This window comes from Artibeus jamaicensis, unplaced genomic scaffold, assembly GCF_021234435.1.
Source record: "Artibeus jamaicensis isolate MK-2021 breed Jamaican fruit bat unplaced genomic scaffold, CSHL_Jam_final contig_889, whole genome shotgun sequence".
Classification (NCBI taxonomy): domain Eukaryota; kingdom Metazoa; phylum Chordata; class Mammalia; order Chiroptera; family Phyllostomidae; genus Artibeus; species Artibeus jamaicensis.
This window is the reverse complement of record NW_026522005.1, coordinates 1,399,026-1,417,619: the sequence shown is the minus strand read 5'-3', so window position 1 is coordinate 1,417,619 and position 18,594 is coordinate 1,399,026. Positions and strand designations below refer to the sequence as shown.

The 18,594-nt window shown below is 36.0% G+C and overlaps 1 protein-coding gene and 1 pseudogene across 2 annotated transcripts in view; one reads left to right on the top strand and one right to left on the bottom strand.

Annotated features, from left to right (window-relative positions):
• The window catches only part of GABRB1 (gamma-aminobutyric acid type A receptor subunit beta1), a 335,719-nt gene that overhangs the window by 88,678 nt on the left and 228,447 nt on the right, over nt 1-18,594 (bottom strand). The gene's annotated exons all lie outside the window — the stretch shown is intronic.
• Nucleotides 8,201-8,312, top strand: LOC119063573 (uncharacterized; annotated as a pseudogene).

Sequence of the window (18,594 nt, the reverse complement as noted above, 5' to 3'; positions counted from 1 at the left end):
TCAATGGACATTTACATTGTTTCTTGTCTTTTATTTTTACAAATGAAGATGCTCTGAATACACTGGCACACCTTACTATGTATCATAACACCTGTGGGCTATCTCTACACAGGAAATGGCTAGGAAAAGGGTAAATGCATTTTAGCCTTTGCCACACTGCCCTTGGGAGAGGTTGTGCCAATTTATACTCCCAACAACAGTGTATCTAAATTTGACAAAGTACTCTTCTTTCCTATGTTTCTGAGGCTGCCCAGGTGAGTTATTATTTTGGTCATGTGTGTTAACCTAACAGGAACCTTCTCCTTAAAAACATCATTACAAAAGCCCTAGTCTTTATCAAGTTCTCTGTGGATTTCCTCATGGAAAATGAACGTTCACAGGATGAGCACTGGGACATTCCCTTTGAAGCCTTTCTCAGACAGGATGTTGGTCAGTTGAATCAGATGTATTTGAGCATAGGCAAGAGCAGAAAATAAATTTCAAGCTTCATTTAAAACATTTCTTCAAAGTGTTTTTAAAAAATTTAAAGACTAATTGTATTCCAAAAGTCAGCACATAACATGATTTTACTAGATTCCTTTTTGCTTTCTGCTGTCATAGTTACATGAATTGATTAATTTTTTCACTTAAAATAATCTGCATATCTTTTGTTTTCTGAAAATACAATTGTACAACATTATTTTTATGGCTTGCATGGTATTTCAAACACTCTTAATAAGGCAATACAATACATATTTGAAAACACTTTAGAAATTACCCACTTTACTACAGCGTTTGTTCAACAGCTGTGTCTGAATAGAAACTCTGAAGAAGTGAACATGATCTGTGAATTCCTAAAGTGTGGCCAGTCCTGTGATGCCACGACTGTGGCAGTGGGTAATTTTCCCCACAGGGGACGTTCGGCAATGTCTGTAGGCATGTTCTGATACTGGTGGTGGAGACTTGATGCTCACATCCAGTTGCTGGAGGCCAGGGATACCGCTAAACACACTGCGAGGACCAGGCAAGCCCCCAAGGATAAGTAATTGTGTTTCAAAATGTCAGAGTGTCAAGGCTGAGAAACTTGGCTCTAATGGTAGTTTTTTTTTCTTTGAGAAAACCATTAATGAAACAAATCTTACACAGAAGCTCAATATATGAAATACAAATGAAATAAGAACAAAACAGTATTTTGTTAATATAAAATTACCTTATAAGTTCAAATGTTGATATGTAGTTTAATGAGCATACAAATTGAAAGCAGGGATTATAATCAGGGAGTTAAATCTCCCTCAGCGGCAATAATTTTCTGTTGTATCTTACTCGTATAGTACTGAGAAGAACATTAATAGTAAAACATTTGTTTCTAAACATCTTACATAACCAGCCATAGGCTACCCTGAATTAGATGAAGAACAAAACCTGTGTGTCAAGTAACCACCTCCATGATTAATGACACCTTTACAAATGGTTCATATACATTCATTGGTAGTTGATCTCTGGTATGTGCTTAATGATGGATTAATAGGAAGCTTGACTTCCTTCAAACTAAAAATGCTCCATGATCTGCATAAATTAACCTGGCTGCATAAGTTAATATTGTGGTGATCTTGAATACATGAAAATGTACATAGGATACAACACAGTATATTTGTTTCTTATTATAATTTTAAATAATGATACTATTTTAACCCAAAATTAGAATTAAATATTATTTGGACTATTAAAGAGCTTTAGAGATACTTGAGAATATCACTGAATCCCACTGGTCGGCATATTTCACTTAATTGACCTCACCTTTTCAGACATGTGACATCTGGTTAGCTAAGCACATCATATCGTAATCAGGACACACATTGAAATCTTACACTGAACTACTAACTCATACATTGTGGGGCTCTGGAGTTTTTACAGAGCAATTTGAAGAGCTAACAAAGCCTTGTGTGTAAATGAATAACTAATGTCTCATGTGTATGGGTCCTACAGTTGTGAGTAATGAAAAAGAAAACAACTTTGGAAAGCATCACTGAACTTACTATTGTTATTTGTTATGATCAATCCATTCAGCAATCAGTAGATCTAAGAAACTTAGTTGATATTACCTTGGGAAACCACCCATCACAGAAGAGGCTTGCCCATGACTTGATATTTTTTCAACGATGATCTACTGGTCCAGTTAAGTTGTCTTGTCTCAAATCCCATCATAATACCCAGAAACGCTGAGTAATTGCAACTCAGAAAGGGAGGGAATCAAGGCAGTTCCAGGAAATTGTAGGAAGTGCTTGACTTCCTCTGGAAAGCACTGATACTAGTTCAGTGAAACAGCTTCTGTCTTGGCATCGATCTGCTCCAACTTTCCATTTCCCCAGAGTATTTCATTGGCCCAACTTGGATTAGGTGCCAACTCTCTCAAAATTATGTAGCAAGGGCTGGAAGGAAAGCCACAGACTTATAAATATGGCCCCCAGAGTCTCACAAGGGTCCTGAGAAGGGAGGGATCACTGGGGTTCAGACAGGATCCCCTATATAAGCAGGTGCTCATAAATCTGTGTTGTAGCCTGTGGAAATTTATACAACAGAGTGTCAGTCTCTGCTAATTTAAGTGTGTGGCATTTCTGGACTTTGTAATGCTTATGGCCGAGTGAGCTGAATGTATTGAGCTCTTTATGAGGAAAAAAAATGCTCAGAAAGAATCCCAGGGTCATTAGCAAACAGTGAGATGTTCCTGAATGTCTCTTGTGTCTTCTGGGTGAGAGGCAGCAGTGAACATCTCGAAGAAGGACTGCTGTCTCCCTGTTTTTCCATTTGTTCACCTGGCTGAATTAATTGCTCAGCCACAGTCAGTCACCTATGCAATTAATTGACAGATCCATATGGAAATGTACTCACATTGAGGCTGGACCAGCTTGATGCTCTAAGTCTATGGAATCCAAGGTGTTAAAGATCCCAAAACTGGATAAGTTGAGAGCTTTAAAATTGAAGGGTTTTTTGATTTTTTTTTGCAACTTTTCACACTCAAGCATTAACTGACTTTTTCTGAACATAGAATTCCCAGGGGTACAGATTTATGATAGCATAACATTCATCTGTCTTCTTTCAAAGACATTTAGAATGGCTTACATTATAATCCAATTTATTGACATTTTGAAGGTTAGGTCAGAACACTATAATAGGCTGTTAGAAACTATGGTCCCATGATACTGGAGAATGAACAAAATCATATTGCTGTAGTATTCATTTATGAAGGTGTATTCTGCATGGTCACTGACTTGAAGAGTCACACTAATTACAAATCATGTATATTTGATGTCTAAGGGGAGCATGACCCTCACTGCTGACAAAACAGGATCCCAGAGGTTCTGGCCCATAGCAGCTTAAAATCTAGACACACACACACACACACACACACACATTCAAACATGAACATATAAAGAGCACTTTGCAAATAAGAATGGGAACTTAAATAAATGAACAAATTATATGCATATACTTGAGATTTTAATTTTATAAGGATAAGCGTTTAGGTTTTACACCTGATCTCTGTAGAACATAACTATAAAAACTTAATAGAATCTATATTAAAAGGATATGAGAACAGGAAGGGAAAAAAAGCTTGAATACGCTGAATTCTAATCACACTACTTAGACTGGTGTGATTGGTAGTGAGTAACAATGATAAGATTGACATCAGCACTACTTAGTAAAGTTCTTTCAGAGAATATCTTCTTCGGCCTTGAGGCTGCACCCTTAATCCATGTGAGGTCTATCACCGAGAGAGACTGATGAGAAAAGATGGATGGGTTAGCCTAAGTCACCATTAAAGAGTACATAGATTTTTTTCTCCTTAGCCAGCATTTACTAAGTGGTGTAAAGACTGTGTATTATCTTTATAATTGCCATCAAATTTTATTCTAGGTAGGCTACTATGTTTAAGAAAATACCTTGGTATTTGCAGGTGAAATCCTGAGAGCACAAGACAAAAATGATAAGAAAACCAAAGAAGATAAACTGCTGTGTGAGATTTAAGAGGAATGTAGGTACAAGTAGCAAAATAATGGAATAGAGAAAAAATTAAGAGCAGTGATACTATAAATTCAATTTTAGGATTTTTGCAATGCTATGATAATAAATTTTTTTCTGTTTACTTAAAGCAAGCCTCCCACCCTGAGTAAATGCTTGTAAAATATTTTATTTATATTCTTGGAAAGGGGTTGCATTCATATTCTGGCGGCATTCACTGAACAGTATTTTATACAATGAATCAATTCAGCAAAAACTGAGTTCTGATTCCAGTTCAGAACTTCAAGCCAGAGATGGCCAAATTGCGCTCGCCTTTTCCATTTCCTTTCCTTTCCCATCTTCCAGAGGCTGCTTGCATTCCTTGGCTCATGCCCCTTTCTTCCATCCTCAAAGAACATCACCCCAATGACTGCTTCTGTCCTCACTTCTCTTCACCCTCTAACTCTCCTGCCTTCTTTATATATGAACATGTGTGATTACATTGGGCCCATCTCGATAATCTCATTTCAAAATTCCTAATTTAATCACATATACAGAGTCCCTTTTGTATGTCTATATGAATGGTGACATGTTCATAGGTCTCAAGAATTCGAACATGGATAGCTTTGGATGGCCATTATTCTGATGACCACACAGGTATTATTTAATATATTATGTAAAAGTGCCTTCTTATGTTAATGTCATTTATACATTAGGTTCGAAGATAAAGAAACTGATGTCTGATGGGATTAAGAAATGTTTCCAAATTGACAGTCTGTAAATAGTAGCCCTGGGATGAAAATTCAGATTATTGTAGATTCAAGAGCTAAGGTTTGTTTTCTTTCCGGTTATTATATTTAGGACAGTCTGAGCAGGAGACTATTGATTCAGTAAAAGTTCTCCCACAAGCAATAAAATACATTTAAAAACTAAATGTGACCTTATTATTGTATATTTTTAGTGTTCTTTTAGTTATTTGTTATTCAGGACATCCTTTACCCAGCCAATAATGCATATAAAAATGATAGAAGACTTAAATCAGAAATCAGGCAATATTGTGAGCATTGAAACTACAGTGTACAAATATATACAACTGCACCTTTATTCTGTAAAAATTATTTTGTTTTTGTTTATTTTAATATTGTCATGACTTAGAAAATACATGATAGAACCACCGTCCCTTGGTTTCATAAAATGGCTAGATAGGATATGCTTATCTTTCATGTGGGACAATCTTTGCCATTTTGCTAGAAGAACAAATATGTCATATCAGAGAGAGGTTTACATTATCAAGAAAACATGGAAATTATTCAGGAGAAAGAAAGTTCAATCCTACACTTTTCAGTTGGTGGCATCTTGGACCAAAGACGCCTTAGCCTGGATTTGTGAACAGAGGTATCAGGTAGGTGGGGAGCAGTGGGAAACAGGGCAAGAGGAAAAGGTTGTTATTTGCACATAGAAGTTCAACGCTTGGTACACAGAACTCACTCAGTTAATTGTGGCTATTATTGTTTTAAAGCCATATGCTTCTAAATAAATAAATAAATGAATACATTTAAGCTTACTAATATAAATGCATTCTATGATTAATACATAGTCATAATAAAACACCTGAAAATATAGAAAGTTATAGATAAGAAAAGAAAAATAATCATAATCTCATGACCACAACCTTACTATTAATTTCTTTTCTTCTAAGTATATTGCTTAATAAAGTTGAAGTTATACTGTGTTTAACAATTTCATTTGCTGCTTTTTGGGTAACCCTATAGGTAAGACTTTTCTTAAGTCATTGTTATTTTCCATGAACACAATTTTAATAGATTCTCAGGACTCTGTTATACAGATACCCCACAACTTACTTACCATCCCTCTATTGTAAGATCATTAGGTACTCTTTGGTGATGCTTTAAAAATCCACACTGCAATCAATACTGCTCTTATATTTTTATTTTTGCTTTTGGTTTCTGCTTTCTTCCCCTCTCCCTTTTGTACTCTTAGTGCTGAATGTTAATGACACTCTTCTCAGTGCGATTCCAAGCAGTTATTTTCAGGTAATTAGCTACGTACCAAAAGTTGTGTAAATGGGACCATTTTTATTTATTTCTGTTGGGTTGGGGTGATTCATGGACCACTTTGTGAATATGAGAAGCAGTTCATAAATCAGGATGGCCAGGGATGGGAGAGAAAAAAAAGAAGAAGAAGAAGTAATAATGAGGCAATAGTAATTAATACATCCTTGTCAAGGATCCAATGCCCATCTTAGTCATGTTTTACCGTAGACGTCTGGCTGAGTTCAAGACAGACTATTTTTTCCCCAAATTACATCATTAGGTTCACTCATATGTCTTTGAAGTATAAGAGAATGTATTAAATTTCTACAATGTGTAATGTTTCCTAAGTATAATTCGATGAAATATGTCCTAGGGGACATAAAAAATAAGGCTACCTCCTCCAAATCAGAGCATCCTTATTCTCATCATCTTGATCATCAAGAATTTCTATAGTGAACAGATTGTGAGGAATTCAGATATTAACAAGCTCTTAAACAATGGGAAGGGACTTAGAATTGAAGTAGAAGTCAAAATCAAAGTCAAAAAAGTGTTTACCTTGAACTGAATGTTATGACTTGGTAATAAGTACAGAATAGTTAAACAAGGACACAGAATTAGAGGATGAAATAAAGATATGGCCTTCTTTTACAGGTATTATTATGTTTGATTACGTGCAAACATGCTCTATTGCTTTGCCACATGATGCTTTATTCCAGAACAAAGAGCTAACACATTCACCCAAAGGTAATCACAGTAATCTTGAAACAGCATTCCTGAAGGAGTGAAGTAAAATTCAGGAGTGGTAACATTAAAACTGTATTGTCTTAGGACACAGTTTTCCCTTGAGAAATGTCCCTAATCACCAAAGAAATGTGAATTAAAACCACAGTGAGATATCATCTCACACCTGTCAGAATGGCCATCATCAATAAATGAACAAACAAGTGCTGGTGAGGATGTGGAGAAAGGAGAGCCCTTCTTCACTTTCGGTGGGAATTCAACAGCCACTGGAAAACAGTATGAAGTTTTCCTCAAAAAATTAAAAATAGGTGGGATTTTCAGGGGAAAGGGGGAAGGGTTTATAGGAACAAGCATAAAGGACACATGGACAAAAACTAGGGGGGAGTGGAAATGGGAGGGAGGTAGGAAGGGTTGGGGGATGGGCTGGGATGGGAGTAAAAGACAGAAAACTGTGGAAAAAATAGAACTCCCTTTGGCACAGCAACTACGCTTCTGCAAATATATCCAAAAGAAACCTGAGACACTAATTTGAAAGAACATAAGCACCCCTATGTTCATTGTAGCATTATTTACAATAGCCAAGATTTGGAAGGAGCCTAAATGTTCATCAGCAGATGAGCAGATAAAACACCTATGGTACATTTACACGGTGGAATACTACTCAGCTACAACAAAAGAAGAAAATTTTACCCTTTGTGACAGCATGGATGAACCTGGAGAGCATTATGCTGAGTGAAATATTAGCCAGTCAGAGAAAGACAAGTACTATATGATTTCACTAATTTGTAGAATCTAATAAGCAAACTGAATGAACAAGCAAAATAAGGGCAGACTCATAAATGGAGAACAAGTGATGGGTCTACAAGGAGGCAGGGTGGCTGGTGGGTGGAGGGATTGAGCAAAATGGGAAAAGGACTCATGGACATGGACAACAGTGTGGTTGTGGGGCCTGGGGAAGAGGGTGGAGAGGGGAGAGGGTATAAGGGTGATCAATGGCAATGGAAAAGTGCAGTAAAAATAAGCTATTACAAATAAAGAAAAACAAAATCCAAAACAAGTATAAATAAAGCAGGTGTAGAAATTGTGCAAAATTTTGAGCTCCCTATGGCATGAGAGCAGGGCACATCATTCTTTTTTAAAATAAGTAATTAATAAATTAAAAAGTGTGTTGATAGTAGTGGAGAAATATTACTTGTAACACAGCAAGCATTATTACTGGGGCATATTTACATTCAATCTCCCCTTCAGTTGGATTTTTGCATATTCATAACCATGTTCAAGATTATGTTTTCTTCCCTTTAATTCTTAAGAGTATAACATTTGTTTCATTGGCACAAGGATGACAAATTTTTTGGTAGAAAACAATGTACCTTATGTTGGACATTCAGGTGGTTTTCAATCTTATCAGTTTAAAATAGACTAAAATAACCCTCCCATTCCCTTTCCCATTGGATCTGGATAGCAGTCCTGGTGGTCATAAAAGGAGGGAAAGTAACACTGAAGCTGGCCTCACAGCTTTCAAACAAGGTTGAAAAAAAAGAAAAAAATAGACTAAAATAAACATTTTAATGAATGTATGGCCTTTTCTACATTTTGAATTTTTTCTTTAGGATGGAAACACAATAACAAAATTACTATATCTGAAGATATACATTTTTTGACTTTTTATATTATATACGGCCAAAATACTTTCTTAAAAGGCTAAAATGATAATGCAACAAAGTACTAATTTCCCTACATTATTGCTTGATTGGACGTTATACTGTTTTTTAACATGTGAAAATGAATACTTTCAATTTATTTTAATTTTTCAATTACTAACACAGTAGTTTGTAATAAATTAATTTACAATTTCTTTAAAAGATTTTATTTATTTATTTTTAGAGAGAGGGGAAGGGAAGGAGAAAGAGCGGCAGAGAAACATCAATGTGTGGTTGCCTTTCATATGCTCCTACTGGGGCCCAGCCTGCAACCCAGGCACGTGCCCTGACTGGGAATTGAAGGCTCTGGTTTGCAGGTCGGTGTTCAAACCACTGAGCAGCACCAGCCAGAGCTACAAATTTTATTTGGAACAATTCTCTCTCTAGAAACTAAGATTAGTAGTGATGTATAGTTTTATGATTAAAAGAAGACCAGATTTTACCAAATATCAGGCAAGAGTGAGAAGAGTTCCATTATAGATTAACTTCACTGTTGTCGTGTTCAGTTAATTAAGTGAATAAATGTATATTGAATTTAATAAGCCTTTTGACATGTGTTTTCATGGTTTTAGTACTATTTTTGATGTTTAATTATAGAAATAAAATTCTAAAATAAAACTTATATTGCTTTTTGGGGTTCATAATGAACACCATCAAAATTAATCTAATTGAGGGGTAATTCTGACTTCTGAAAGGCAAAGTAGGAAGGTGATTTTGTATGTTTCCCCATTAATGGTGAAGCATTCCAGATGTTGGAATAATAACAAAGATATGATTTCAATTTAGGGCTTTTGTCAAGCAAGAATTTCCAAAATGAAGCTGTAAAATATAATGTTTTTTTTCTATTCATTTTTATAAGTATGATGTTAAATAAATAAAATCTGGGTGGTTCAGCATGATCCAGGCATTCTGTACCTCAGCGCCTACTCACTTGCAGCAAGGAGACAACAGAGATGTTTATTCATCAAGCACTCTTGTCATAGCAGAAATGGGTGAGGGTCCCAGCCCTCCAGCAAACCAGACATAGACACAATGGGCAAGTAAACTGAAGTGAAAATGAATAAACCAGTTCTATATGTATCAACATGGGTATACCTCACATAGTGTTGTGTGAAAAAAAACCCCACAGAAAGAATGCTTACACAAAAAAACCAGATATATTTAAAATTTTACAAGACCTAATTCTATTTCTTAGGAAATCACTACAGTGTTTGTGCATGCATGTGTGTAGTAAAATACAAAAATAGGCATTGAAATGATACACATGGCAATTTTGGCACAGTAGTTGTGTTGGAGGAGGAAGAGGTAGGGGAAGGAGAGACAGGATGAGATGCAGATGGAATTGTAGTAATCTCTGAAAGTTCTCCTTCCCTTCCCTCTTTCCTTCCCTCCTTCCCTCCCTCCCTCCCGCCCTTCCCTTTTCTCTTCCTCCCTTCCTTCCCTCCCTCCTTTTCTTTTTCCTCTTTCTTCCCATTTCTTCTTTTCCCTTTGTTGATCTTTCTGTCATTCCTTCTTTAAGGGAAGATAAAGCAAACAAGACAACAGGATAACCTATTTTTAATCTGTCCATTACTCTCCAATTTGATTCTCAGATAAGCAGATAAATCCTAAGTAACCCACTTACGCTCTTATTTTAAATGTTGTTTTGAACAGTGTGTAGTCACCTTCCTGTCCCCCATCCCAGAATAACCATGAAAAGGGAAAGAAATACAAAATTTCTCTCTTCCTCACACTGACTGTCTACCTAATAAGCATTTAATAGTGGGCATGATTATAATCTTCTGAAGTGAGTCCCCTCAGTCAAGAAATCTATCAACTTATATAGATCTTGGTATTTGAAACTGATATATTGTTCCTCACATTTCTCATCACAGTTTGCAATTATACATTCATTTATTTGATTACTTGTTTCTTGGGTGACTGCTTAAATAGATGGTCCATGCCCCCAGGGAACTGACCTCTCAGTGAGTGATTCATTTACCAGCTTCCAGCCTATTGTTGTGTACATTAATGGAATTAATATGCAACATAAGGAAACACTGGAATCATTAGGTCTCTAAAAAAGACAGAAAAAGACAAGTGTGCTGTCATTGAAAAGCTATGCCAATGTTGCTTGGAATACAAGTTTAGGATAAAGATCCATCTCCCTCATCCAGATTTAATTTCTTACTAGAAATCCTCTTGGGTGCATTTGCTAAGTAAACAGCCACAGGCTATAGTCAGTTGAATAATTTCTAGGACCACGAAGCTCCTCAAAGCATGCTTAATTTAAGCCAGATATTGCAGATCTTTTATCTCTTACAATTTTTAGGTGCTATATAGCTCAACAGAGAAGTGGTTGTAATACTAGTATTTACATTAAATAGTGCAAATGTCAACATAGGTATGAGGAATCTTTGTTCCATTCCTTTTGAGAGTACAGATAGATTAGGGCTTCAAGGTAAGCAAAGTTAGTTTCTATTCCAGGAACATAATAAAGATTGTCCTTGTCAAGAGAATGAATGGAAGGAGCCTTCATTGGTTCATCTGTGTCAGACTTTTCTCTCATCTGAGACTGGACTTCTCTATGTGAACAGCAAAAATTTACATGGCATGAGGAGATTTAAAAAAATCATTAAAACATCAAATTTACATCAGCATTACCAGAATGCTAAATTCATAAGCAGTTATTAATGACTAATTTATGTTTGGTTGATTTTTTAATTTAAAAAGTAAAGAAGGGGGGAAATAGAACAACTGTAATGGCATAATCAATAAAATATATTTAAAAAAAAGTAAAGAAGAATGAAGGACTGCTTTCTCTAGGAACTGACATATAAGTGGATATAAAGAAGAGAAACTTAAAAATATCTTGTAATAGGAAGTAACATGATGTTCTTCTCACATATATAAAAATATATAAATAGCACACCTTCAATATTTAAAATATAATTTTAGCTATCATCATTATTCTCCATTTAATATTAATAATGAATACTTAGCTATATTTACATCCATTTGTATGTAAATACATAATTTATAGTTATACCTCAAGAGGGCTGTGATTGGTTTGTTCAAAGACAAGTGCAGGTAAATTACATAATTCACTGTAGTTCTATGAATTACCTGCTTTTTGGGTAGTCCTTCCTTTTTAAACAAGTTTTAGTCTCTAGAAATTCATAGTAAATAAATGTACGGTTCTGGTGCCAGGTGGGTACTGGCTTTATGGAGGGACCACTTCTTAACTTATATAAATATCTACCACTATACTGCATACCTGAAACTAATATAATACTGAGTGTCAAATGTCACTTAATAAAGTAAAAAGCATGAAATAGAAGCAAACAAACAAACAAACGAAAAACATGCTCCTGCTCATGGTTTTCGCTCGCTCCCTGTGCTTCCTGACCAAGCCCAGAGCTTCCCCACGTGGCCCTGTGCGGGGGGGTGTGCCCCACCCCTCCAGAACTGTAAGGACAAACTATTTTTCCAGTGGCAATTGGCTCCTGATCTGTTGGTCTCACCACACCTGAGTAAAATGAAATCCCAAATACATTTAAAAATAGAAGAAAGAAATACCTAAATATACATTTCTTCTTATCTTCCCTTTTAAATCAACTTTTCTAAAATTAAATAAACAACAAAACAAGAAACCTCTAACTATCCTTTATCAGAAATGATACATAAGTACCTATATGGATTGCTGAAATTAAAATATGTTCTCTTTGATATATATATATACATCTCTATATAGTTTGAAATGATACATATAGCCTATGTTATGTCAAACATAAAGTGATTTTCTGACCATTACTCTTAAGAATAACAAAATTCATAGTAACAATTTTTAGGTTTATGGAAACCTAAATGGTCCAATTAAATCTAGTAATTAATTACTTTAAATAAAAGACTGTTTTAGTACCTTGACTATTTAAATGAATGAACTAATGGTGAAGTCCTATTGTCCAAAAAACTGCACAAGTTAGAACTATATTTGGTGAAATCCATCACTTTACTAAGTAAATTCAAAGTTCTGTAGTCAAGAGGTCTTACTCTCTTTTTGACTCAAGCTTTATTGTATTTTACCCCATTGCCTTTTAGTCCCTCATACCCTCCTCCCCTGGCGGTCACCACACTGTTGTCTGGGAGTCCTTTTTCCTTTTTAGGGATTGAGCAATAAATCTTATTCTTAAATTCTAATTATTTATTAAGAAAACATTATTCAGCCTTGGTTGGGTAGCTCAGCTGGTTAGAATATTGTCCCAATATGTCAAGGTTGAGGGTTTGATTCCTGGTCAGGGCACATGCAAGAAGCAACCAATGAATGCATAAATAAGTGGAACAACAAATTGATCTCTCTATCCCCCTCTCCTCCCTTTCTCTCTCTCTCTCACAATAAATTAAAAAAAATTAAAAAAGAAAATATTGTGCAATAAACTTAATTGAACTAAAGTTTGAATATCCTTATACATAATAATTTGGGTTTAAAAACATGATGCCTCGTAGTAATGAATTCCGGAATTTTGAATATTTAAAAGTATTTGAATGAACTTTATTAGTTTAATGAATCTTGTACTAATTAATCACTAATAATCTTACAGCACATGGTATATTTGACAACATTCAGAACTTATCATTTATGTTAATAGAATGTATTACTGATGGAAGTGTAAATAACTTCTCCCTCTTAAAAATTAGGTCTTAAATTGCACATTCAAATTTTCCACATATAAATTGCTTTAGATAATAGAGAAACTTCAATGCTACATTTAATATAGCAAATAGAAAAATGAGAATGGAAGAAGTAATGTTGGGTATTTTCATATATTATCTTCCCAAATCATCAGTTTCCCTCCACGCTGGGAATTGTTTTGGGGTTAGAAGAGAAATCTGTTATATTAGAAGAGGGAAACATATTATGACCATTAATTCATATTTCTATGTTTATTCTTTTTAAAAAAATATTTTATTTATTTACTTTTAGAGAGTGGGGAAAGGGGAGAAAGAGGGCAAGAGAAACATCAATGTGTGGTTGCCTCTTGTACACCCCATACTGGGGGCCTGGCCCGCAACCCAGGCATGGGCCCTGACTGGGAATCGAACTGGCGACCCTTTGGTTTGCAGCCCATGCTCAATCCACTGAGCCACACCAGCCAGGGCCCTATGTTTATTCTAGACATGTGGCAAAAGTACAGATCTGTATTTATAAATACTTTGTATCTATAATTCAGGAAGGCCTTTCTCTCTCATTCTGTAGGGAAATTTATGAAAGATTTTGAAATGAACCAGTTAATTTGCTAGATGTCTGTCTAGGGGGTAGGTAATCTGACCTTTCATTGTCTCAGAAATATTTTGCAATCCTGTACATTTAAAAAAAATGACAGCAATGTAAACAATTCTTATCCATAGAATTGCAATGGTAATTGTTTATTGCCTTGTGGATACTGGCCAGTTTTGTCAGTTTGCATCTATTCGTAATTTCTGTTCACTGTGCTCTGTCTTTTCAGTATACCCATCTTGAATTTCCCTTTGAACTGGTTGTAACATTTTAACTAGTTCTCTCATTAATCAGTTATTTGACATCTTTGACACATTTGTTTTTTTATATTTTTACATGGTTTTTATCCTTTTAAAATGATTGCACTATTCCAGGGTTGGAGGTCATCTAATAAGATGACTAATGGATTTACCAAAGAGAGCCAGGTAAAATGTGTTGCCAGAATACTGTACCTTATTGGCGACTTAAGCTCAGGTACATTTTTCTTTGGTTCCCAGAGACGAAGTTTGTGTTTATCGATTCATTTGAAGGTGATGCCCAAGAATATAACTTTGCTGACTCTGTTCCTATCTTTCCTTCCCCTCTACTGATTTTTTGTTTTTGTTTCTGGTTTGCTTATGGCCAATGGGTTAGTTCCTGTTGGTGACAGCGATGATTAAGAATTGGTTTCATGGTCTGACCATGTAATGATTTCTGTAAGTAGGTTAATGGATTATAGAGTTAGAGTTCTATATTCAGTTGGAAAAGAGACAACAGAGAGTCTCATTTGTTAGTCTTTTTTGTTTGTTTTATCTATTTGTCCATTTTGAGCTCAAGTCAATTAAGGATCTCATGCTCAGGGGAATGGAAAGCAGCTGTTTGATATGTGAGCCATGAGTTTTTGTGTTTCTATATTTACTTTTGACTGTGGCAAAGTGTAGATCTGAATCTGTAAGCACTGTAAGTGTCTTTGTATCTAAAATTCAAAAAGCACTTTGCCTTTCATTATGAGAGTATTAATAAATCACATTATAAAGCTTTTTTAGTATAAAGGAGCTTTGTCCAGATAGATTTATTTGAGTAAATAAATTCTAATATAAATAAAGTATTTTTAAATTTTCCTAAAATAAGAAAAACTATACTTTTAACATTTTAAATGTTCAAGACTTAAACAAAATATTTTATTATCAGCACTAACACGGAAACATTTTATGGCTCCAAGTTCACCTAATCAAGATAAATTTTTGGTAAATGGACCTAGCATAATGATTTTGGATTAATATAAAACAGCTGTATCTTTTCTGATTTATCAGTATTAAGTATAATGCAACATGCATTTTGTCGTACTTCGGTTTGCTTTCCCTAAACTTACACAGGTTTCCCGAACAAACTGTTACCATAGGTAGTTAGCTAGTTATTCATAAAGGAAAGAAGCAAAGGAAATCAGATAATAAGCATAATCAACTGGACACCATAAGCTTATTTCACCAGGAAGCTACAGCTCCACACAAACCCCAGGGGAGCACAGGGTTGCCCCAAAAAGGGGATTAACACACCTCCCTCCCTCATACAGGGAGGACAGACTGGCTTCTCAATCTATGTGGGGAACTAAGCATATACACAGTAAAGTCAAAATGGTGTAGTGGGAGTTACTTCTAAGAGGCATGTGCAATAGAAGCTAAAGTGGTGACCACAGAGGCCTGTTAATCTAGCCTGACAAAAGAAGGAATTGGTATGGAGGTGAACCCATCGGGGGCCCCTGAAGCTTGAAAAGTTGATTTTTTATTTTGAAAAAGCACCTGATGTGTCCCAAGCCAAAGATAAAATAACCCAGCTTGTAAGACATCTCTCTCTCTCTCTTTTTCTCTCCCTACCCTCTCTGGAATATGTGCTTGCCCTGTTCATATGCATGTTCTCTCTGTAGTGACCATGCAGGTCTAGCAGCCATGTGGACTTCAAATGCAGGCTCTAGGCCAGAGGCTTGGTACAGCAGTGCAGCCAGGAACAGCGCTAAGCTACCTGGATGGGCACTGAGACTAATTAGCAGCTGCCTCTGGGCTCCAAAGGACTTAGATTTAATATGAAACAGAAACTCTGGACACTAGTCTTTGTTTTGGCCTTGCTGAAGACAACATTGGACTTTCTCCACAGCAGGCTGGTTGGAGATGAGACACAGCGGTAGTCTTTCATTTCCATCCAGAGAAATCTTGCCCCACTGCTATGATTAGACATTACAAAATTATACAGTGATAATCTCAATAAAACATGTACCCATCTAACACCATACATCATTATAAGAATATTATCGACTATATTCCCTATGCTGTACGTTCCACCCCCATGACTACTCTGAACAACCAATTTGTACTTTTTAATCCCCTCACCTTTTTCACAACCCCACCCCCAAATCTGACAACCGTCAAAATGTTCTCTGTATCTGAGTCCATTTCTGTTCTGCTCGTTCATTTATTTTGTCTTTTAGATTCAATTGCTAATAGATACGTATTACCATTTTATTTATTATTATTTCTTCTTCTTCTTCTCCTTCTTCCCTTTATCACTTCATGTAATACTGGTTTGGTGGTGATGAACTCCTATAGTTTTTTTCTTGTCTGGGAGGCTCCTCATTTACATTTTAAAATCTCATCAATATTTATCATGTTTGAAATTAAAACTGAGAAAAATTAATATGTATATATTGATTCATTTTAATAGAGCATGATGAGTGCATTCATATTAACATCTTAGTGTTATTATAAAAATAGTTTCGACCACATAGATCACTGGATAAAGAAGCATTGCACTAAGGTGAAGTGCAAGTGTGTTCCAGAATATGATAGAACATGATGAAGGACAAATTCTGAAAGTAAATTTTAATTGCCTGTATTTATAATACCTATGTCTGACAAGTTGTGACATGTGCTAAAATTTCAGCAGTTTGACTAAATCATGAAGCATTTGTTTACTTGATTTATTGGTTAATGCCTTTTTCTACAGTGTGAAACATTATTCTTTACCTTCCGTGTAATTGGTTACTTAGATAGCAAAGGATCAGTCTCTTAATTTTGTTTGCTTTATATTGACTTTATTATGCCCTGGATTATTTTTTAAAAAGAACAACAAAGCTGGCACCCATGACTCGATCTTAATCAAATGGTCAAATCTCTAACTACTCATCTGATTTGAACATTCTTAAATCAAAACATATATATTTACATCTCCATCCATAGCTACATCAAAGTATCTTTTACATGTAACAGTATCTGTTAATTTTCTCAGAAGACTCTGAAAAATCACTTAGTAATTTTACAAGAACTGCATGTGAAAAGTTGTCAAGTAAGGAGATATGCTCAGCCTGCCCCCGATTCAGTGTCTATAAGTAAAATGTCATTACTATAAATATTTCAGACAGTGTTTGCCTTACGGGAAGTCCCTGGAAATGTGTCAGTGCCCCTGTTTCCAGAATAAATATTAACCTCAGAAGAAACATTGATCAAAAATCTTACCAAATAGCTCTCTTATATTTACGTATATTTTCTATATTTATCAGAGTTCTGATGGTGCTTTGCCTGAAGATATTAAGCAACAATAGTATAATGGTTTCAGTCATAATTTCAGTTACTTTTTAAAATGTTTGACTTTTTTTAGAAATTTTAAAATATCTTATTTATTTATTTTCAGAGAGAGGGGAAGGGAAGGAGAGAGGGAGAGAAATATCAGTGTGTGGTTGCCTCTCATGTGTCCCCCACTGGGAACTGGCCTGCAACCTAGGCATGTGCCCTGACTGGGAATTGAACCGCGATCCTTTGCTTCATAGGCCCGTGCTCAATCCACTGAGCTACACCAGCCAGGAAAAATGTTTAATTTTTAAAATGTTACTTTTTGAAAGTGTAGAAGCACTGGTGGGATCAGGTTTTTGGGGTCATGTCTCTCTAGTTATGGCTTAACTCTCCAACCTAGTTTGTGTGTAGAGTCAGTAAGGCTGATAAACTGTCCTGCGGCACACTCAGACTCCGCTGCTTACCCAGTATTTGGCCATAACTTTCACAGTTGAATCTGCGAATTGGTAGACTAAATTCCTAAAAACAAGGCACATACTATTTTAGAGATTAGTCAATCTACCATAGTAAGCACAGACAAAAGACCAATTGTGGAGAGCAGGACCAATAAAATGACATTGGTCTGGTCAAAATAACATAAAGTATATAAAACAAAGTGGACTCACTCATTTCAACCAAGATGGCTGCCAGTTAGCCATGAGACTTTGGTTCAAGAGGGAAGCTACCTAAGTCACAGTAGACACATCTGGCAAGGAGTCACACCCAAGATATCTGCACACGTGATCAGAACAGCACATCTGCAGAGCAGGACCACCCATAGATAGTCTCCTGGGCAAATTCCACACTTGCCAGTAGAAGTGTCAAGCAGAACAGCCATGTATCACCCACAGGCTTCTGGGAAAATTTCATATGTGGCATCAGGGGTGTCAAGACATTTATCAAAAAGACCCAGAAGGTTGGAGCACATCACTCTCAAAGGTATGACGGAGGCAGGCTCCAGCCCACTGCTGAGACAGCCGAGCTCCACACACCAGAGTGCTGCTGCATGGGAGATACGCTGCTCTCCCTTGGCCTTGGCCACCGGATGCTTTGCCCTGCTGGACTGAGGACTTTTGTCTGCCCTGCTGCCCATCTGGCTCCTGAGACCTTTCCCTGCAAGACAATGACAAGTCCCTTGCCCACTGTGCTCTCTCCCAGACCTGCAGACTGAGACTCTGGGACTTGGGTTCATTATCCCCCACTGATTGCTGTGTGTGTGTTATATTTTTCTTAGATTGCTACAGTGTGAATAGGATATTAATACGTGTTGATGTTCTACTTTGAGT